Genomic DNA, 25,202 nt, shown 5'->3' with positions numbered 1-25,202 from the left:
TATCCACTGTGCCAACTTATAACTAAATCTGAGGGGGGTGCGATGGGGAGGTTCCCTTGTTAGACAATGAACGGACATTATTTAATTCCAGTATGATGGACGTAGAGGAATTAGAGTCAAAGTTTAAACTGATTGTAAATCGCGCCACGGATAAATATGTTCTGAGTAAATGAATTAAGGACGGAAAAGACCGACAGCGGTTTAATAATAAAATTCGAAAAATGCCGAGGAAGCAGAATTCAAAGAGAACGTGTAAATGTCGACGGGCCCAAGTCAATAGAAATTCTTGCGCCTGTAAGATAATGGATGCGCGAAGCATACAAAGACTCCCATTGCCACACCTTAGTGAAAAATATTGCCAAGAACCCTAGAAAGTTATGGTCCTACGTAAAATTCCTAAGCGGGTGTGGCAATAGAAGACAGCAAAAGGAAAGCTGAAGTTTTAAATTTCGTGACAGAAAAGGTTGTGTCCACAAGTCAGCATGGATTTTGAAGACACCGCTAGTGAGAAACTCATGTTGCTGTTTTCTTACATGATATTCCGCAAACCACAGGTGAGGGGCGACAAGAGCATTCCATATTTCTTGATTTCCGGAAAGCGTTTGACACGGTGCCCCACTGCAGACTGTTATCGAAGAACCGAGCATACGGATTAAGTTCCCAGATATGTGAGTGGCTCGAACACTTCCCAAGTAATAGAACCCAGTACGTTGTCCTCGAAGGCGAGTGTTCACCATAGGTAAGATCATCGTAAGGAGTGCCTCAAGGAAGTGTGATAGGACCACTCCTAGTCTCTATGCACATAAATAATCTAAAGGAATAGCTGAACATCAATTTGCGGCTGTTTGCTTATGACGCTGTGGTTCAAATGGCTCTAAGCACTATGGGACTTAACATCTGAGGTCATCAGTCCCCTAGACTTAGAACTACTTAAACCTAACTTAACCTAAGGACATTACACACTTCCATGCCCGCGGCAGGATTCGAACCTGCGACCGTAGCAGCAGCGCGATTCCGGACTGACGCGCCTAGAATCGCTCGGTCACAGCGGCTGGAGACGCTGTGGTTTTTGGGGAAGGCGCCGTTGGTAAGTGACTGTAAGAAAATAAGAGGTGACTTGGACAGTATTTCTAGTTGATGTCGCGAATGGCAGCTTGCTCTAAATGTAGAAAAACGTAAGTTAATGCAGATGAGTAGGAAAAACAATCCTTTAAAGTTCGAATACAGCATTGGTAGTGTGACAGTCACGTCGATTAAAAAAGTAGGAGAGTTGCAGCGCGATATGAAACTGAACGAGCGATTAAGGAGGATAGTAGGGAGGGCGAATGATCGACTTTGCTTCATTGGCAGAATTTTAGGAAAGTGAAGTTCATCTACAGAGGGGACCTTGTATGGAATACTAGAGCGACCTATTCTTGAGTGCATCTCGAGTATGTGGGATGCCCACCAGGTCAGATTGAAGCAGAACTTCTAAACACATCAGAGGCGTGCTACTGAATTTGTTACCGGTAGTTTCGATAAGCACACAAGCATTACGGAAGTACTTCGGGAACTGAAATGGGAATCCCTGTACGGAAGACGATTTTGTTTCCGCGAGGCACTATTGAGAAACTTCAGAGAAGTTGCTGTTGAGGATGACTGCAGAAAAATTCTACTGCCGCCAAGGACGACAAAGATAAGATAAAATAAATTAGGGCTCGTGTGGGGACGTATTGACAGTCGTCTTTCGCCTCGGTTCTTATGCGAAAGCGAATGGAACAGGAAAAGAAACGGCTAGAAGCGATATAAAGTACCTCCGCCATGCATCATACGATGGTTTGCAGAGTCTGTACGTAGATGTAGATACGGTTTAAGAACCGCAACAGCGAACTGTTGTTTGAAAGAATACGTAACTGTCTGCAGAGACGAATGCAGTATTGCAGCCGACTGCTGTGGCCGAGCGGTTCTAGGCGCTTCAGTCTGGAACCGCGCGACCGCTACGGTCGCAGGTTCGAATCCTGCCTCGGGCATGGATGTGTGTGATGTCTTTAGGTCAGTTATGTTTAAGTAGTTCTAAGTTCTAGGGGACTGATGACCTCTGATGTTAAGTCTCATAGTGCTCAGAGCCATTTGCAGTATTGCATCATAATACGCGGAAGACACGTAGAATACCTTCTTTAACATTTACGAATGTACAAAAAAGTGTAACATTTAACGTGCTGCGTCAGCGTTGTAGTTCTTGTTAAGTTTGGTCATGGGTGAAATTTGACCTCAGTTAGATGAGGACTTACTCTAAATGTTTGCATTTCAAATTCATTTGTACTAAATAGGACGATACTTCATGCTGAAGTCAGTGGTAGCTCGTAGCGTAGCCTCACATTGCAATTATACCGCAGATAGTTCTTTTGCAGAACCATGTTCACTGGAACGTTTTGGCTTCTATTGCAATATAGTATACTTACTCACGAATCTGTTTTCACTATTAATTATGTAATACCCTGTATATACGTGAGCATTCGTTGTACGAGCAACGAGCAAAGTATATAAGATGCTGTTTCAAAGATACCTACAATTAAGTTGACAATCGAGCTAACGAAGAATGTTAAAGCTGTAATACAGTTCATGTTAAACGTAACGGCAGCGTTAGTGTGGTAGAATGGAGTCTCGTTAAGTCGCTGGCTCGTAAAATGACTTACAGCGCATGTCTTACGTATGAGGAGCGTTTAATTTTCACGTGGAGCAACGGTGTGTGATCTCAAGATGGAAAGTAGTCACGCTTTCGCCGAGGAGAAAGTATATCGCACGCTATATGTGTTGGCGAGCAGACTAATGGCTGTCACGAAACGCTTAGCGGCGACTTTCCTGGCCTCCTGCGGTCACACGAGCCGAGGCATGCCCCTTCCCGGCCGCAGTAATTCGAGATTCGGACAGCCGCCGCCGTCTGGGCAAGGCGCGATTTGGACGATTAAATTTCTGGAAAGCTGGGCTCTGAGGTTATTGACTGTGTGGTTCGAAAGCCTCCTTCCCTTATCTGTAGCGATGTTTCATCTTACGCAGTTCAGTGATGCTTCAGCACGTCTCTGTCAACTTAGTATCGAGCTTCGAGTGATCTGGGACACTACTAAGACACTACATTAGCTTTCGGTAAGTGTTATATTCATTTTCGTGATCTGAGCTGCTATGGACTGGTTAAATTAGTCAGGAATTCGCTGGGATGCTACTTTAAACACGACCATGAGTTTAGTTTTGTTTCTACCATGAAAAAGTTTTCTGAAGCAGACAGCGATTTTTACTTATTTCATTTACCTTCCACACGTCTCACTTCGGGAAATGTATGACGGAAATGTAATGTTTTACACTATGCTCTTTCAAGGCTATCGAATTTTATTAATGCGAGAAGTGACATGGTTCCGAGGAAAAGAGGAAACTTTATTATTAGTAATATTTAACACAAAACACAAGCCATGGTGCCAGGCAGACATCAGAACGTGGCCAAATGCTCCGTCTGAAGTCAGACCCGTTGATAACCGGCCGAAGAAGTGGCGTTGCTGCAATGGCTAGGTGAGTACAATACCCTCGACTACCAAGGCGACTTAGCAGACATTTGCATACAACCAAAACGTTCGAGAATCTTCTGAAAGGTTCTGAAAGAATGCTTACGAAGACTCTCGGAACTGGGAAAACATCTCTACGGAAAAAACTCGCTCAAAAGTCCTTGAAAAAGCAATATGTAAACTTCCAGTGCAGGGGCCAAGACAGTGATTACCAAGAATCAGCTAGAAGTACTACAGCCAGGCCTCAGAGTCACTGTAGATTGACACTTCGATGATGCTGCAGTAGGAATTACGAGAGGCTGTTCACATTCGAGGGAGGATAACTAAGTTTCCGATGAGTTTCCCGCAACTATAATTATCTTGAGTTTTCTGCCTGTTAGTAAAAAAAACAAGCTCTTCAGAATTTGTCTCTGGTAGTCGCAACGGGTAATAATTGACACAGGATTTCCAGCAAAGGAGTCCTTGATTTCAAAATTAAATATCTCGAAAACTATGATCGGCAGACGAGTGCAACAAACTGGATGTTCATACCAAAAGCTGTAAGAAATTTGTACAGAAACAGCTGGAGCTGTACCTTTACGCTGTGCGGATCGTACAGTATCAGTGTGCGTGACCAAACACGTCTGCAAACAGCCTTCACAATCACGTCACATCCAGTAGCAGTACAGATGAGGCGCAAACGAACAACGAAATTTTCCAATACATCCTGTATTGTCTCAACGGAAACTGATTCACATGCCACACAGATCACCGATTCAAGCTCGTCCAGCATGGTGAGATGGTTCTCGTAGACAGTGTATTTCAATGTGCCCCATAAAAAGTAATCACAATGAGTCATATCGGGCTAATATGGAGGCCAATCCATCCCTGTATCAGTAAATTTGCAAGAGTCCAACGCAATGACTGTGTTCCCGAAGTATTCATCAAGAAACTGAAACAGCTGTTAGGTGCGATTTGGTCTGGCCTCAGCTTGCATGAACCACTCACGGCCTAGACGATTCTCCAGGGCTAGCTGTGTGTCGACAAATTGTTCCAAAATTGCACCGTAACGTTCAATAGTGACAGTCTGTCACTTGAAGACGGCCAATAACGCCTCTGCTGCATATCGCAGCCCAAACAGTAACTTTGGGAGAATACAGTGGTTTCGCTTCACAAAAAGGGGGCATTAGGAAGTCCAAAATCGCCAGTTTTGGTTATTCACGACTCCATCGAGGTGGAAGCGTGCTTCATCTGTGGACCAGGTGCAGACAACATCAAATCTTTCATTATTAATGATTATGAGACTCTGTTCCACAAAGTCAAACCCCTGTCACACAACTAGCACAGGTATCTCTTGGTGGCTTTAGATTTGGTTCAAAATGATTCTAATGGCTCTGAGCACTGTGGGACTTAACATCTGAGATCACCAGCCCCCTAGACTTAGAACTACTTAAACCTAACTAACCTAAGAACATCACATATATCCATGCCGTTTGGATTTGGAATGGAAACATGTGTATGTTCTGTCTCATTTCCTGTGTGCTCGAACGCTTCAAACCAGTTTCTGCTGCAATTCTTCGGACGTATTTCGCTGGATTTTTCTGAATAATTCCAGAAATCATGGATACGTTTTTCAGGAGTAACAACAGCTTGCCTGGTGCCAACATTCCTTGCCAGATCATGAACCACACTGCCTGTCCGTTGAAATCTGGCGAAGAGCTTGCGAATGGTTTTCTCATCGGATCCTTTTAGAAAATGAAACTGTGTTTGAAAACTGCGCCTTGTTGCCGCACGAATGTGTTCTAACCTGTGGTATTCCAGTACCAGAAAAACACGTTATTCGGTGGAACACGTGATTTCAACCGCATCCTCTGGTACACTGACCTCCTTTCATGATCCAGTGGTGAAACTGATCGCTCTGAGCTGCGGTGTTCTATTTATAGGCACTACATATTGCGATTACACCACCATCTGTTAGCAGCTTTTCTACCTGTTTCGAAAACTCTATATAACTTCAGTATCAAATTCTTATGACTTTCACAATGAACGTACCGTTTGTTGCACTTGTCTACCGATCTTAGTTTTCGAGATATTTAATTTTGGAATCAGGGACTTCTTCGCTGGACACCATGTATTTTCTATGTGTCAGAATATAAAGGGAAACAAAAGCTGTCTCGCGCTTGATTGCGTACTGTTGGAATGAGTTGCAAACAGAGCGCTCATCTCTGACGTCGAAACGTAGAACTCAGGAGCTCCGAGTTTATGGAAAGGACAAACATAATTTACATAGAGTGTAACAAAAAGGTTTGGCCAAACGTCCAGCAAACATTCCCGACACATAGAGGTACAAAATATGTTATCTGGACACGAGTCTAGAAACATTTTATTTCCTTGCTAGAGTTCATTTTCTACTTCTTTCTATAATCACATTAATCATGACAAACATTCAGAAACATAACATACCAGCATTACATGAAACGTTTTCCTACATGAAATGTTTCATATACTCTTTTGGTTACGTTTGGTTAGAATGTACGAAAATCTGTAATTCTTAGGTTCACCGTCTGTATTCGTTGTTCCAGTGGAACTAAGGTAATGCTGACATGTGTTGACATGCGACTAACATCACTGCTCTACTAGCATCAAACATTTAGAGCTAACAGTTATAGGGGTCATCACGAACTGTGCAGGCACGTAGAATCAACTGTTTAGTGTTCACCACGGACTTGGTTTCCGGAAGTGTACTCATATGTGGTTTTGGCAGATGCCCAGATTAGCAGGTGATAATGGCCGCGGCGCTCAACGTTTGTAGTGAGTTCTGTAATGACGGTGCCTCGCAGGTGACGATTGTAGCAATTGATCTTCGTCTCAGAAAGCATGGGACGTTTAAGCCCACTACTTGAGACTAGTTGAGACCAAGAAGAACGAGGACACTTCAGCTGGAGGAGGAACTTGTTCGTTCGGTTAACGACAACGTTAGTGCCAGTGGAAGATTAATATCGGCAAGTAATGTTGAGTACGTGACTGTCTGAAAAGTGCTACATGAGAACCAGCTGTGTCCGTACCACCTACAACATGTGCAGGCACCGTCAGCAACTGCTTTTCTGCACGGGTACACTTCTGTGAACTTCATTTAGGAAAGTGTTTCTTTTCCTGCGTGTTTTCAATAATTAGTGTGTTGCAGAATTGTAGAAACTGATTTGTAACGTGGAAAAAAGCGTTTTCACACCTGTGTCCATATAACATATTTTCTTCCTGTGTGAGGGATGTTTCCTGAATGTTTGGCCATACTTTTTTATTACACCGCGTAGAGTGGTAGGTTGTACTCACTGATTTGCAAAGATATAAAGCCGTTGAAGACGCCTCTTCGAATAAATGTTAATTGTTGTTAAATAAACTGATCTTATATTACTTTCCGTTGGGTCCGCAGCATAGTATACGTCAGTATAAGACGCAATGAAAACGAAAGTTCCAAAATTTCCTGCAGTAATGTAACATATTTTAATATTTTACACTAAAGGCTTGTTTCGACTTACTGTCATTATCAAGTTACCTGCAAAAATAACATTTGTCAGATTATCAATAAGTAAATCGTGGCTGTTTTATGTTTACATTTGCGTTGGTACGTACGTCTAATTGGAAATGACGACCATATTGCACCTATAGTAATTTTTTCTGCCAAAGTCACCTGTGACGATTGCAGCAATTTCTGTATTGACTAAACCTGACGAAATCTGATCATCAGATTTAAAGACCATACAAGAAACCATGATAATAATCCGTCTAGCTTCTATTTGCGTTTCAAAACTGAAAACTACAAAGCCGAGAAAACGGAAACGGCGCTAGAGATATTACGCAAAATGCCTAAAGTACTTACTATGAACATTCTAGGAGAACTGGAAATTTATATTCATACAATAAAATACGCACACGGAATTTTAAACGAACGCACAGATTTTTATCATAAGTACTACCTCGAAACTTTTATTGACATAATAGAGAAATACGAAAAGAGATAGTCTTATGGTAAACGAATCTTCCACAATCCGTAGATAAAATTTAGAAGAATATAAGGACAACGAAATGTAATATCATCTCTGGTAAGCTGTATATACTCTGCAGACATATACGGCTGGTCCCGGCGGAGGTTCGAGTCCTCCCTCGGGCATGGATGTGTGTGTCTGTCCTTAGGATAATTTAGGTTAAGTAGTGTGTAAGCTTAGGGACTGATGACCTTATCAGTTAAGTCCCATAAGATCTCACACACATTTGAACATTTTTTGTAGACATAAAGCGTCGTAATGAAGAACTGTCAAAATACTGAAATGTCAAAATATCTGACAAAAACGTATTTTTATGTTTCGTAACAACAAAAATTGTTATACTTACCAAGACCTGACAGAAAAAAATTTATTATAGACACAATATGGACGTAACTTCCGACTAGACGTAAGTACGAATGAAAATGTAAACATAAAACAGTCACGATTTACGTATAGATAATCTGACCAAAGTCATTTTCAAAAGGCACCTGACAATGGCAATAAGCCAAAACATGCTCGTCATGTAAAATATTACAGATATATTGCCTTATTGCAACTAGTTTTGGAGCTTTCGTTTCCGTTATATCTTAAATTGATCTTAAGTGGTTACACCCTCATTCGCTTCCTACGAAGCCAACAACTTCTCCTCTCCGTTCCAAAATCACCTGTGATATGCACCCCAGGAAACTTTCTCCCTCTCACTCTGTTAAAGGTAATTTAACAGACCACAGCCCCAATTGTCGTCAACATCCTGATTGCACCACGCACGCCATACTTTCGTCCAAAGGGGCACAACAGAACACCTGACCGAACGCTAATGAACATCAATTCTATCCCTGTGGGTTATGTCGACTAAACTTTCATCCTTACACGAGCTTATTCTCAGCATCTGCAGTACATAAAAATGACAATTCTACAGGTTCATGGCGTGCGTGTATGATGGTTATTGGGTGTGTATAAAAATAACGTAACTTTCCAGCTGGAGATTGCAACGTAGAATTCGCAGAAGACGTGCACGTTCAGCTTATCGCCATCTTTAGGACTTTGAGAAAGGCTGAATCAATATCAGGGGCACAGGAGTACCAGACCCGCTGCTCTCACGCACATCTGATTGTAATTAATGACTGCAAAACGAGTGATGATGTGATACAACAGTGTGTCAGGAAGTGTAGAAACGGGACCTTGCACCGGAACTACATCATGAGAAGATCGTAGGATTGTTCCACTGGCTTTAACGAAGGGACAGTTTACGACAGCTGAAATTAGGGCAGAGGTTACAGCAGGGTCGTAACTAAACTGGGGCAACCCCTGGGGTCCCAAGTTTAAGAGGCCCCCTAAGCTCCAACCCCCCCCCCCCCAATAAAAAAAATTAACCGAAACAAAAGTGGAGAAAATCTGAAATACGAGGTGGGCCTGTGTACGTTCTTTCCCGCACATAATAATGCGGAGAAGAGAATAGCGTCGCACTTCGAGTGCAAAGAAACGTACTATTCAGAATGATGCGGATCGAATGAAGTAGCGTTTTAATAGTGTCCCATAGGCGAGACCTCCAAATATTTTGACGGCCGCATTTTATGGTGGCAGGAGTTAAAACTTTGTCCCGCGAGTACTTCTACGGCTATTCGAAAGACAGTAAATCTAGCGCCATAGGCTAAGAGGTACTACGCCATCCGTCATTTATGAAAAGATATTTTTGGCTTTATTAAGTGTTCTTACTAGTAACATAGTTAATAAACGGAAAGTATCAATAGGTCTTAAGTAGAAAATGAAAATTTTCAGGCATTGTCCTATGCGTGACTCAAATCAAATTACTATAAAAATGTATTAGCATCTGAAGTCTTTCAATTTAACAATACGGTGGCTGTAGTTGATCAATGCTGTGAGAAACAGCTAACGTCGGAGTATAAGTCGACAAACTGTTTGACGAAACTTTCAATATCTGTCGAAGATGGAGCGTCAAGTGTAAATTCTCCAACAAACGAATAAAAATACCAAAGAAGAACTTCGATGTGTCTCACTAAGGCGAAAATTTGATGGATCTAGTAACTACCTATTGCTATCCAATAACTGACATCACATACCTGCAACTGAGTACGCAGTTTAAAGAAGTGTAGAAAGTCATAGACGCCTACAGAGTAACACAACGTTTGTGCATATGCAGTGCCTTCGCGCGAGATTAGCCGAGCGGTCTAGCCGCTGCAGTCATGGACTGTGCGGCTGGTCCCGGCGGAGGTTCGAGTCCTCCCTCGGGCATGGGTGTGTGTGTTTGTCGTTAGGATAATTTAGGGACTGATGATCTTAGCAATTAAGTCCCATAAGATTTCACACACAGTTGAACATTTTGTAGTGCCTTCAAAATGAAACGCTCAATTCAGTAGCATTTTTTAAATAAAGTTTGTCCTCTGTTTCCAGTGCAGATGATGTCTATAACACCATTTAAAACACAAATGTTTGGTATGCAAGGCTCATCAGATTTATTGTTAGTAAAACATAGCTCACTGGTATCAGCTTACGCTGACGTATGCGTAGCCGTCCTAATGTATCTAACAGTACTTGTGAGTGTTGCAAAAACTAAGCTTTCTTTCAACTAAAATTATTAAAAACCTGCTCACGTTTTTAATGAGCCAGGAATTATTATCTGGCGTGGCAATACCATCACAGAGAACAAAAGAGCACAATGGATTGATTTGTCTAAAATAACAGTATATTTAGCAGATACAGAAGTTAGGAAAACTCATTTAAGACCAAAAATTGAGTCGCTAAGTACACACGTTTCATAACAGGACTATGCATTCTATTTGACATTAAATTTTCGTTTCTGTTTAATCTTACAGTATAGTCTTCTTCTTCTTTTGCTTGTGCCTTGTCCCATAGTTTGCCCAGGGTCGCCATGGTTACCATCGGATTTGACAAGGTTAATTTGAAGGGGTGGCCAGATACCTTTCCTGTCGTCAACTCGAACCCCCCAGGACGGAATCAGTGTACCCCATCTGTCTGCGTCTAGTATAAATTATGAAATAGTGCGAACGTGTTTCAAATGCCTACGAGTCGTGTAACTAAGGCGGGACGTGGGGACTAGCCCGGTAGTCACTTAGTGGGATGTGGAAAACCGCCAAAAACCCACATTCAGGCTGGCCAGCACACCGTCCCTCGCCGTTAATCAGCTGGGCGGATTCGATCCAGGGCCTGCACACCTACCCGAGTCCAGGAAGCAGCGCATTAGGACTCTCGGCTAACCTGGCGGATTTTAATCGTACAGTATAGTATAGGATGTTATTTAACAGTTTTAATACAACTTTGTGTATAGCTTAATTAATTTCTAATGTTTTCATTCTGAACATAACTAAGATGGTTGTAGTATGGTTTAAATACATATTTTCATAAAAACTTTGTTTTTGAATTTCATTACGTTTCCTTTGGGTAGTGTGAAATAAAGGTTAGTGTTTAATGTCACATCGATGATGAAGCCAGTAGACATGGAGCACAGACACGGACTGGATAAGAGCTGAGAAGGAAATCGGGCGTGCCCTCTTCAAAGGAACCATCCCCGCATTCACCTTAAGCGATTTCGGATAGTAGCGAGAAAACTACATCTGGATGGCTTGACCGGAATTTGAACTTGTTGTGGCGTACGAAAGTACACTCGCTGGCACAACGGTGGGCACTTTGATTTGCTCCACCCGAGTGGTTCTAGGCGCTGCAGTCTGGAACCGCATGACCGCTACGGTCGCAGGTTCGAATCCTGCCTCGGGCATGGATGTGTGTGATGTCCTTAGGTTAGTTAGGTTTAAGTAGTTCTAAGTTCTAGGGGACTGATGACCTCAGATGTTAAGTACTCAGAGCCAATTGAACAATTTTTGATTTGCTCCGGAAGGTGTAGAAGCGAAAGCATTGCCTTACTGTGGCGTACCGAAAGGAGTCATCGTTGAGTGACTTTATGAGGATACAGGATGACTTGACGAAATTTCCAGTTCACGTGATGAATGGCAGCTAGATTTAAATACAGGAAATATGTAAGTTTATGCAGATGAGCGGGAAAAACAATGCCATAATGTTCGAACGCAGCATTAGTAATGTGCTGCTTGACACTTTCAGGTCGATTAAGTATCTGGGCATAACGCTACAAAGCAATATAAAGTGGAACGAACATGTAAGGACTGTAGGAGGCAAGGCGAATGGCCGACTTCGATTTGTTGGGAGAAACTTAGGACAGTGTGGTTCATCTGTAAAGGAGACCGTGTGTAGAACACTAATGCGACCCACACTTGTGTACTGCTCACCTGTTTGGGATCGCCACCAGATACAATTAAAGGAAGATACCGAAGGAATTCAGAGGCAGGCTGTTAGATTTGTTACCGGTAGGTTCGGTCAACACGCAGATACTACGCAGATACTTCGGGAACTCAAATGGGATTCCCTCTTTTCCAACGAAGGCTGTTGATGAAATTTAGGGAATCAGTATTTGAAGCTCGTCGGGGAATGAGTCTAATGACACCAAAGTTCACGAAAATATCGCAAAAATAAGAGAAATTAAGGCTCGTATGCAGGCATATAGATAGTCGTTTTTCCCTCATCCTGTTTGTGAGTGGAACGGGAAAGAATATGTCAAGTAGTGGTACAATGTAGCCTCCTCCACGAACCGTACGGTGGCCTTTGAAATACGTATGTAGATGTAGAACTAAAGGTCGACGAAGAAAGGCGTATTAAGAGTGTAACATCCAATTCGCAACGTGAAAAACTGCAGATGATTAAGGCGTGTTTCAAAGACAGGTAGCAGACCCTCCCGAGTGATCTGAAGTTAAACGACCATGTAAATCCAATTGTAGGAAAGGCAGATGTACTGGAAATTACTATTAGAGTATTATTTACCGATGAAGGAGGTCAGTCATAAAGCTCTCATCTGACACATTGTTTAGCACTTTTAGGAACATTAGCAAATTTAACTAACACAGCCGGCCGCTGTGGCCCAGCGGTCATAGGCGCTTCAGTCTGGAACCGTGCGACCGCTACGGTCGTAGGTTGGAATCCTGCCTCGGGCACGGATGTGTGTGATGTCCTTAGGTTAGTTAGGTTTAAGTAGTTCTAAGTTCTAGGGGACTGATGACCTCAGATGTTGAGTCCCACAATGCTCAGAGCCATTTGAACCATTTTTGAGCTAACACAAAAATAGCGAAGAGTACGGCCGTTCAACCCGAGATTCTTGACAGCACCATAGAGCTCTCCTGCCTACAGTTGCAGGAATTAAGTAATACACCGCACAAGGATTTAAGAGTAACATATCGATAGGGCTGGCTTCCAGGGTGAATCGTGAAACATTTTACTTGCTTGTGCATAGTGATCTTCACAAGTCGTACCGATTGCGGTTTTTTCCCCTGACCATGTATCACCTACCGGTAGAGCAGGAACCAGGACAGTGGGAGGTAGGGTTGAAGTAATTCTGATGTACTTTACACCCTCCGCTACACACAGTATGATCATGTTTGGAAAAGTAGTAACATAGACAAGGTGATCCTTGAAGACGAAGCACTGCAGCGTTTGAGAAAGAATAGAATAAAACCTTGTTGAGCTTGTCAAATAAATCATTATGGAATTTTTGTTAAGAGATTTAAGGAAACCTTTAGACGTCGAAGGGACACTACGATCTTCCTTTCCTTTTCGTTTTGTCACAAGATGGTTGTTCATCAACTGAAGTCTTCGTTTCAGAATTTCGCACTTTTCATTTGGGAATTCTAAACTCTAACGAGCTTTGTATTTATACTGGTATGTTGGACATTTTTGTGAGGACTTAGGGACTGTGGTTAATGATCGCCTTCCTAAAATCTGGGACAGATGCGTCGCGTGAGAAAGGGTACAGTGTTAACGATTATCGGGTGCTTGGACAGATGTGCTGCACACCTAAAATAGCACTAAGGATACTGAAAAGTGTGGCACCCCATCGGTGATAAAGGCCACCATAAAGTCATCCTACTTCCCCACACTACAATACGCTGTGAAGTGGTTTTGAATAAAATCATTACATCCCTATCGCTGACGCAATCTCTAGTAATCGTTAAGTGAATGACCTTTACATCGTATCAGCTCATCGACCAAATTCTTGGGACGATATTCACCTTCACGTTTGTTTATTGGTCGTCCGGACTCTTCAGTGTAAACCAGTTTGCATTTGAAGCTAACCACTTAGTTGAAGCTTCAGACTTATCGAAGGAGTCCTTAGTGGTTCTATTCTTGCGATTATGTAATGGCTCGATCCTTACCCGTCTAAACATCGTTCCCATGCTTTCACGGATGTCTAGAAAGTGTGAACAGCATGCAGTTTGCGACTGCTATTCATATTTACTTCTTTCGATCTTGTACTGTGTGGTCATAATTTTCTCGAAAGTACTCTCTCTACATCGCTCTGAAGTGGTTCTTAGCTACTGTAATTAAGCCGTAGTACTGCAAGAGGAAGTCAGCATGATTCAGGTTGTCTGTAACACTAGCCGGAATTGTGGTTTTATATAACGAACGACAACGCCACAGATCTGTTTCACTAACTTTCACAGTCTATCTCTGACACCTCCGCCAAACTCTCGGTATTTTCTTTCTGTGCACAATGGACCGTTATTTAAACTGAAGCTCCGAAGAAACTGATATAGCCAAGCGTATTCAAATACACAGATACGTAAACAGGCAGAATACGGCGCTGCGGTCGGCAACGCCTATATAAGACAGTAAGTGTCTGGCGCAATTGTTAGGTCGGTTACTGCTGCTACAATGGCATGCTATCAAGATGTAAGTGCGTTTAAACGTGGTGTTATAGTCGGCGTACTAGCGATGTGACTCAGCATCTCCGAGGTAACGATGAAGTGGGGATTATCACATAAGACCATTTCACGAGTGTACCGTGAATATCAAGAATCAGATAAAACATCATATCTCCGACGTCACTGCGTCCGGAAAAAGGTTCTGCAAGAACGGGACCAACGACGACTGAAGGGAATCTATCAACGTAACAGAAATGCAGCCCTTCCGCAAATTGCTGCCGGGTCATCAACAAGTGTCAGTGTGCGAACCATTCAAAGAAACATCATCGATCTGGGTTTGATGACTGCAAGACGTAAAGCGTTATACCGCGCCTGGGCCCGTCAACATCAACATTGCACTGTTGACGGCTGGAAATATGTTGCCATGTCAGACGAGTCTCATTTCAAATTGTATCGAGTGGATGGACATGTACGGGTATGGAGACAACCACATGATTCCATGGACCCTGCATGTTAGCAGGGGCCGGCCGGTGTGGCCGAGCGGTTCTAGGCGGTTCAGTCTGGAGCCGTGCGACCGCTACGGTCGCAGGTTCGAATCCTGCCTCGGGCATGGATGTGTGTGATGTCCTTAGGTTAGTTAGGTTTAAGTAGTTCTAAGTTCTAGGGGACTGATGACCTCAGATGTAAAGGCCCATAGTGCTCAGAGATATTTGAACCATTTTTTGTCAGCAGGGGACTGTTCAAGCTGGTGGAGGCTCTGTAGTGGTGTGGGGCGTGTGCAGTTGGAGTGATATGGGACCCCTGATGCATCTAGGTACGACTCTGACACACCTGTCCTGTCTAATCACCTGGATCCATTCATGTCTATTGTGCATTCCGAAAGACTCGGGCAATTCCGATAGCACAATGCGACACCACGCATGTCCAGAATTGCTACAGAGTAGCCCCAGGAAGCCCTCTTTGAGTTTAAACCCTTCCGCTTGCCACCACGCTCCCCAGACATGAACATTATTGGGCGTATCTGGGATGCTTTGCAGCGTGCTATTCAGAAGACAATTTCTCGTACTCTTACGGATTTATGGACTTTTTTTTCGGATCGAGACAGGGCAAAATTTAAGACGCTGGAATCGTAATCCGGAAAAACAGACTCAAATCACATGCCTACCATCCAGATTCCGGGTTTTCGTTGTTTCCCTGTGGCACTTTCTTGACTAAGGCAACCATCAATTTCTTATCTCACTGCTGCTCGTCTCAGCTCGTGCTTTGTCACAAACGGTGATGGATCTCTAACAGCATGAACTCCATGCCAACTAGCATTGATTCCAAAAACGCTCGTTATATGAAGCCCAATCACGCTTTACTCGCAAGACATCCCGAAAACAGTGGACAAACTGTGGATCAAAGTAATCAGTTGAATGCAGCATTTCTTGACTTCATGAAACGTATTTGATTTATTCCGCTCCAACGGTTAGTAACAGAAGAGCTATTAAATGTCTGATCCAACGCAAATTGCGTGTGGATTCAGGTTTTCTTGACAGACAACATGAAGCATGCTGTCTTTGAGGGAGAGTCACCAGAGTTAGATGTAACTTCCGGCATTCCCCCTGGAAAGCATGTTCGGAATCTTTCCGTTCATGTTGCGTATTAATGACCAGGCACAATAGATTAATACCACTCACATACTTTTTGTAGGTTATGCAATTATCTGAGACAAAGTAATACGTAAAGAAAGCTGCACAAATATCCAGTCATATTAAAACCATCAAATACATAATATTCCTGATGAACTAAATAATTGAAACCAACCTCTTCTCATCAATGTAAATATAAAGTTTAAACTTTTGTTGAAACGAACAAATTGGAAAAGTCTATGACTTTTACACACTCACGTAGCAGTTTGCATGCTGATATAATGCGTCTGATGTACACTGCTGGCCACCGTAAATGCAACACCAAGAAAGACAAGAGGTAGCACAACAAGATTTATTTTGTAGATAACATGTTGACCAAGTATCAAATGATTACGTTTACAGACGTCTGTGACATGTGGTTCCTGCCAGAATCAGTAGCCAGAGTAGCCGCCATTGTTGGAGATCACCGCTGCCACACGTCTCGGCATTGAGTCAAAGAGACGTTGGATGTGTTCCTGGGGTACAGCAGCCCAAGCAGCTTCCACACGTTGCCAAAGATCATCTGGTGTGGCAGCTGGGGATGTAATCTGGGTCACTCGTTGAGCAACCATGGACCACATGTTTTCTATCGGCGAAAGATCCGGAGAGCGAGCCGGCCAGGGAAGCAATTCAATCTGGTTATTGACGAAGAACCTTTGGACAATGCGTGCCACGTGTGGCCGCGCATTATCCTGTTGAAATATGGCTGTGGCCGAGCCCTGAAGGTAAGGAAGGACAACTGGCTCCAGCACCTCGGATATGTAGCGCCGGCTATTTAAAGTACCGGCAATGCGTACTAGAGGCGTGCGAGAGTAATATCCAATACCGCCCCATACCATAATACCCGGTGCAAGACCAGTGTGGCGGTGCATAATGCAGCTGTCCAGCATCCTCTCTCCACGGTGTTTCCACAGTCGAATCCGACCATCGTGGTGCTGCAGACAGAAGCGTGCCTCGTCAGTAAAGACAACGTCATTCCATTCTGCCGTCCACATCCGTCTGTCATCACACCATTGGCGACGGAGACGTCTGTGGTTCTGCGTCAATGGTAGACGAAGCAATGGACGTCTTGCGGACAGACCACTCTGCTGTAAACGGCGTCGAATGGTACGCGCAGACACTGGATGATGCGTTACAGACGCAATGTGCTGTGCTATGGTTCGGGATGTCACTGAGCGATCCGTCACTGCCATGCGCACAATTTGCCTATCAGCACGTGCAGTGGTGCACCGAGGTGAATGCGATCGACCACGTCGGTCCGTCGTACCCTCCTGCATCCAACGGTCACATATCCGCATTACAGTTGTTTGGTTTCGTCCAACACGACTAGCGATTTCTCTGTATGATAATCCACAATCTCGGTAAGCCACTATCCTTCCTCTGTCGAACTCGGATACTTGATCAAACGATGTTCGCTGTTGTCTACGAGGCATAACTGATCGTCTTGTGAAACAACCACAAGGTAAACACACGTGCCGAACGTACACTCGTCGAAATCGCCAAGCCTTAAATGGCGCTATGAGGTGGCGCCACAGGCGCGCGTGATGTGCGTCTGCGCTGAAATTCTAATCAGTTGCATATCTCATCGCTGCAAACCCATGGTGTAAATTTCACTTGATTCGGATGCTTCCTTCAGGGTGTTGCATTTATGGTGGTTCATTTCAGTTACTATCTGAATGACAATATATTCATCCTTCGCGAGGAGCTCCGCTGAAATGGTGCACACTGTCCAGGAAGTAAAGTGGGTTTTATGTGTCGAAAGGATACAATGTCTCGACTGCAAATGATGAAGCGACCCTCATGTCCTATTAATCATTAGTTGCATGATTTTCAAATTAATAACTTGCAAAATTATTTAAATGTCACAACAGAAGACCACATTAACACTAACTTCACATTTCCCCACTACACAGTATGTAAATATCTCACAATGACATTCCAGGGATAAGGAGAATGTACTTGTACATAGATGAGCTAATTCATATGCATTTCCAGTCAACAAAGGATCTGTAAACTGCTTGAGAAGATTATGTTAACTTATTACTGATGTGCCTGTGTGTAATGAAAATTATAAACTGTAGTCTAGAACAAACTACATATAACTAAGTTCTGGTGTGTTTTTGACTACTATTTATAATATATGAGTGTGGGCCAGAATATTATAGAGACCTTCATTGTCTGATTAATTATTATATTAACATGCAATTTTCTTAACAGAATATTATATAGACCTTCACTGTCAGATTAATTATTATATTAACATGTAGTTTTCTTAACAGGAATTTATATAAATTGTTTGATTTTATGAGTAGAAATATCTGAGTGTCTAAATAGTTATGAAAGACATGTTAAATAATCACAGATGAAAAATTAAGGTTTCCATAAGGTGACATGTGTAAAAGTTTCATTTACACTTTTTAATACTGTCATTTTCTATAAAAAGAAATTGTTTATTATGAAGTTAATTACATTGTGGAACTATTAAGAAAAAACATTTGAAGATTTTGTAAGTATATATGGCATTGGTTGTCGATTAAGTGACTTATATGTAGGCAAATTACAATATTTCCAGATAATTTCTTTTCAAAATTTTGTTTCTGTAACTTTTCTCTAATTTAAAGTGAAGCTGTTAGGATGAATATCTTTCTGGGACCTTACTTTTTATGAATAATCGCTTGGAAAACCGTTCTTATCATTAATTAATGTGTAAGGGAAATATAATTGCTGAAAATGTTTTGGTATCATGGACTTCATTTAAAATTGTGCATCACATGTTTTGAGATGGAAACAGCATTTTAAAACAATTTGCATATAAAATAAGTATAAAATATTTTATTTTATACTGGTTTGTTACAGCACCTGTTCATTTATACCCCTGTCAAATGTACAATTCCTAAAAATTATACATTCCAATTCTTGCAAATAAATGTATTATGGACAAAATGTTACCTACCATATTCTTCCAAAGCAAGCAGTTGATGGTCTTCCAGTAAGTTATTTTATGATATTGTGAAAAGTGAGAGCTATATGTGCCAATTGATAAAGATAACAATTTAGTAGAAATTTTATGAATCAAAATGCAAATATGAATTTAAACAAATATCTTCCAAAAATTTCCATTGGCAGGAGAGACATTCTGAGCTAGTGCAATTACAAAATTATAATCCATACACATCATTTTGATTAAAGCAGCACTAAATAGGAAGCTGCTGTTAATAAAAAAGATGTGAAAATATGGGGTACAACAAAAATTATCTTGAAATGGAAGTGAACTATACAAAAAAATGTATTATGCATACAAATCTTGACTATAAATGATGAAAGTTTTACAAATTTCATAACAATTCCTAATGAAAGTCTTTTTGCAAAAATTATGAAACTCTCACAACAAACACTGCATATTACTGATTGCTGACAAAATTATTAAGTTATTATCTTCAAGGACCACACTGAGCCAAAATCAAACATTTTCATAAGTAACTTTCATCAAAATTTTGTAAACATGTAAGGATTAGTTCAAGGATAACTAAAATCCAAAGAAATATGGAGCAAGAAAACATACTTGCATACATTTATTTAAAAATTACTAAACTGACTAATAATCAGATAGTTGAAAATAAACAAAAATGATAAAAGTTGCTGCTATACATGCACATCTTCAAAATTTGCATATCATATACAACTGATGTTTCCAACCTTTCACCTCTTGGTTACTTTCTAATCATTTCTCTCAATATCTAAGTTCACAAATGATCAAAAAAATTAATTACATAGAAAGTTTAGCTGAATGTAGACAGCATATTTGGCTATAAAAGGTAATACATATATTCCTGGAATTTCTTTCCAGTGTTAACCCTACCAAGTTGCCCTTCGTTCCTATAACAGCATAAATGGAATGGTAGTACAAAAACATTTCAGTTCTGGCTACCCCAATGGTGTTATTACTCTCAGGACAAAATATTTATTTCATTTCCCAAAATTATGAGATGAGAGTTCTCATCAAATTTACACAAACTTAGAAAACATTTCACATTGCATAACACAAAATAAAAAAAATATTCCTCTCACTGTTACTATTTATATCAATTCTCAAGGATAATATCATAGTAATTTCAAAAGTATGGTTGAAATCTATGCTTACCAAAAGCCAAATTTCACAGAAGTAAACTTTTCTAATGTGAGTTTCAACAGCATGATTTCTTAACATTTTTCCAGTAGCAAAAACCATCCCCCAACCCCTATACCTTTTCATCCTTTTAATGAATCCCATTTCCTCTTACATTTAATTTTAGTTTAGCTTTACCTTAAATACAGAAGACTTTTTTGATGGTGGTATTTATCCACAGTCAGCAACAGCATTACTTTGTTTGATATTGTTCACAGTTAACCATCTTCACTTCATTATGTCAACAACAAGTCATCATTATGAAGCTATTAACTGAAATCCACATACTTTAGAACCATCACACACACAATTAGAATGACACAAAATCATTATAGCACCGACAGACAAAATTACCAGAGCAGATACTTCCACAGCGAGTTACTCTTTATTCAAAACAGATCCCACAGAGACAAAATGAATATCAAACGCTACAATTCATAACAGAAGAAATCGGTAAGCCATCATCATACAACATGCTATACCATCATCATAATCATTTCCATCAAAATCATCATTACAGCATATCACCTTAAATCTCATTATAAATATCTATGAAAACCCTAAAATATTTCCACATAACTTCTACAGTACTCCATAAACTTTGGTGTAATAACTCAGTCACAAAAGTTTTCTGACTACACTATTTATACTCAGTTCACGACCCTAAAGTATACACATCCAAAAAAAATGTTCTCTTGCCTTACTTTCTTTCGACACTTTTTGGAATTTCTCACACAAGTACTAATGTAACACATTGGTTTCATGTTCTCTTTACTGATATGATCTGGAAAACAAATGCTCTCATCTAATGAACCTTCATCCCAAATTCCCATAGCATTAATAAACAGAGTTGACAAAATATATAAAACACAGGTAAAATATATCCATTCTCTATAAGTTTTTTTACTAATGACTCAGCTGTTCTCCCAATACCAATAATTCAACAGCTGACTATACCATCAATGTTACTGTAAAACTTAAACACGTCTGATTTCCCATCTTGTAATAAATGATTTAGCAAAGATCAAAATTTACTTGTAAAATGTATAACAGCAACCTAAAAAGCCTGAAGCTTATATGTATTTGCCCTTATGAACTCAACCAAATCAAAAGGACACAATATCGACTCTTCATGAAAGTTTTTCATAACAGACCTAAAATCTTCTTCAAAAGTACAATTTTTCTCCAAAACTAGCAACATTTTATTAATAAAATACGAATATTCCCTGACATAGCAAAATTTTCATCAGTACAGCATTTTAATTTTCAATTATAGCAAATACATTATCATATCTACTTTCTTGGTTTCAGTCATACCAAAATATAAAATGAAACTGGGTGGTTCAAGAGACCTTTTCAAGTCTCAAACATATATGATGTATATATGCAGACTGAAGCTATGAATAAGAATACGTACTAAAGCTGGATTTGAACCCAGGTCTCCTGCTCACTAGGCATATGCATTAACCACTATGCCACCCTGGCACTATGGCTTTGGACAACTGCATGGACTATGCTAGTATGTCTCCCTTCTCAATCCAAATTTCCGTTCACATCTCAGACCACTTCTTATTCTTCCTAAACTTGAACAGCATTAAAGAGGCTCTCCAGCTGTAAAAAATGGTTCAAATGGCACTGAGCACTATGGGCCTTAACATCTGTGGTCATCAGTCCCCTAGAACTTCGAACTACTTAAACCTATCTAGCCTAAGGACATCACACACATCCATGCCCGAGGCAGGATTCGAACCTGCGACCGTAGCGGTCACGCGGTTCCAGACTGAAGCGCCTAGAACTGTACGGCCACACCGGCCGGCTCTCCAGCTGTACTTGAATAGCACCTCAGCATCGAACAAAACGAGATATCCTGAATGAAACCCAGGTATAAGTGCCTTATTCAAATAAAACTATATGGTTAAAGAGACCCTTTCAAGCGTTAAACATCTAGGATGTATACGTGGAGACTGAAGTGACAAATGAAAACTTGTACAAAGACTGCACCTGCCTAGAGAGCAGGAGACCCATGTTCAAATCCCAGCCTTCAAACAAATTTTCATTTGTTGCTTCAGTCTGCATACACACATCATAGATCTTTGAGACTTGGAAAGGTCCATGGAAACATATAGTTTCAGCTGATAAAAGCACCTACACCTGGCTTTCAGGCAGGACCCTTCTTTCATTCGATGATGAGGTGCTATTCCAAAACAGTTGGAGGGCCTCTGCAATGCTGTTAGAGTTGAACGGTATACCAAGACGGCAGAAGCATGAATGGGAATTTCGATTGAGGAGATAGACATGCTAGGGTAGTCTGTGTAGTTGTGCGAAGTCACTGTGCCAGGGTGGTGTAGTGGTTAGCGCATCTGCCTAGTGAGTGGGAGACCCAGGCTTGAATCCCAACCTTGGCACAAATCTTCACTCATCGCTTCAATCTGCATATATTCATCGAAATATAAAAATTCTTGCTTAATGCCTAAATGCTTTTCATATATAAATAATAAGAAATCCACCTCCATTAAAAATTGCCAGAAACATTTCTTATTGAACACAAAAAATGAAAATTATGCCTTCCCTGTATTGTAAGACTACACTTTAGCCCTAACCAGACTTAACCTTTAGGAGAAATAATTCTTATCTAATGGAGAGAAGACTGATTAACAGTTGAACACAAAATGTGAGGACTGACGTATACATTAGAGAAATAATGCAGTACAGAAGAATGAAGGTTTCAGAACTACTGCTGCATTAGCTCGAGGCCCTTTGTTCACATTGCACAAAACATGAAAATAGTTCATGAGCCTCTGGGGACACATATTTTAAAGTTCCTTCTAAAACTTCACTGCTTGTTATAATATTTGTTTCAATAACTTTCTTGATTCTGATAGAAGATGTTAGCTGTGAAACTTCCTTACATAGAACTTAATATATATATATGTATATAATATATATAATGGAGACACAAACTTCAATTTTCTTGTTATCATATTCTTTGTAAATCTGAATATGAAGTTATTATTAACAACACTGTCTTTGAATACTTTCGCCCACAGCTAAGTCTTATCTTTTCAAGCTATCATCAAAACAACTGTTTCCAAAATTACTTAATTCAGCCACAACTGTGATTTTTCTGGACTGTGTGAACATAAAAACAATTTCATCATTCGCCATACAGCTATTTTCAATATGTAACTCTACCAATCTCTCACACTTGTTAATAAAAATTTTTTCTGCAATAGTTTTCTAAATTTATTCACCACTTTGTTATTTGTATAAACAGGATATTCGCTATTAAGTGGCATTAAGTCAGTATTGCTCTTGTTCATTGTTAATAGCATCCTATAGTTCAAAATTTTGATTTGTGCAGCAAGAGCACAAGTAGCTTCCTCAAATGAATTTTCTCTTTCAACAATACCACTTTTCGTGAAGAAATAGTAAACAGCAAGTCAGTTGCAAAAGAGAAGTTTTGTTTATACCCATTGACTATGGTTTCAACATTTATAGATACATCTTTTTCAGAAGGAAAATAGTGACAATCTTGTATACATATATACAAGAACTATTCATACTTACTGGCTGACTAGCTGGATCACATGTTGTAGGAGAGACACATTAAAAAATAGCCAAAATTTGTCAGTAAAATATAAAATTTCACCTCCATATATTAAAAACATACAAAACATCGTTCTTGTCACTGGATAGTATCTCACCCATGTACAACTAATGCACGAGCATCATAGACATAACACTTGGGCCAAGGAAAGCTTCTGCTGAGAGAGGGCACAAGGAGTATGGGTGAGGAGGGTGTGCAATAGTGAATGAACATTACTATACTAAACTTACTTGAAACGTTAAAATTAAAATTATGACATTAAATCAGATAATAACATAGCTTTGTAAATAAGTAAAATTGATACAATGGCAACAAGGTACAGTGAAAAACGTTATTGTAGTAAAATCAAATTACCTAAACTGTGAGATAGTGTAAGTAATAAACAATACAATAACACCAGCATAAAGGGAGAAGAAAGGTGCATAAGAGAGGGGGGAGAAGGTGGTAGATGGTAGAAACGTTTATAACTAAAAAATACATCATATCTTAGAAGATGTGAACATGAAAACCTCAAGAAATACATTAACATCATAGCAAGAAGAAACAGAGTACTACCAGGATTAACACATGAGGAAAATGACATGTTCAATAGTCATGTGGAAGGTATAGCCACTTCACGGTTATGTTAACGAAATTAGGGGTCTGAAAATATCTAGAAAATTTTTGTTTTTGAGTTATATCTGTTCATTTAAAACTGATTCATCTTTATGAGCAAAATGTTTAAAAATTTCTACTTCTTCCAACAGCCCTATTATTTATGTAAAAGTTCTAAGGTGCAACTATAGAATATAAAGTTTCTATACAGTTTCAGACCCCTACTTTTCTTTAATGTAACAAGGAAGCAGCATTGTCTTCCAGATGACTGTTGAATATGCCATTTTCTTCGTCTGGTAATGCTGGTGGTACTCTGTTTCGTCTTGTTATGACGTTAATGGAGATTTTCATGTTCACAATTTCTCAATTTTTTTTAGTTATATACATCTTTTTCTATCCTCTCCCCTTCTCTCCACCCTGATTTTATGTCCCTCTCCTCGCCCTTTCCCCCTTGTCTTATTGTATTGCTTATTATTTACATACACTATCTTCCTGTTTATATAACTTCATAGTACCAAAATAACCATTTCTTGATGGTAACTTATTATTTGTTGACATTTCATTAATTTTACTGGTGCACATAGCTAAATTATGATTTGGTTTTTAATGTCATAACTTTAATTTTAACATTCTAAGCAAGTTTTTCATAGTAATGTTAATTCACTATCGCACACCCTCCTGTCACATACTACTAGTGCCATCTCTCACCAGAAGTTTTCCTTCATCCAGATGTTATCTACATGACGCTAGCGCATTAGCTGTACAATGGTGAGGTGCTATTCAATGACAAGCATCATTTTGCGCATGTTTTCAAATATTACGAAGGTGAAATTTTATATTTTACACCTTTTGCCTATTTTTGAATATA

Source organism: Schistocerca nitens, chromosome 3 (genome assembly GCF_023898315.1).
Source record: "Schistocerca nitens isolate TAMUIC-IGC-003100 chromosome 3, iqSchNite1.1, whole genome shotgun sequence".
Lineage (NCBI taxonomy): Eukaryota > Metazoa > Arthropoda > Insecta > Orthoptera > Acrididae > Schistocerca > Schistocerca nitens.
Note: the sequence above shows the minus strand (reverse complement) of the source record.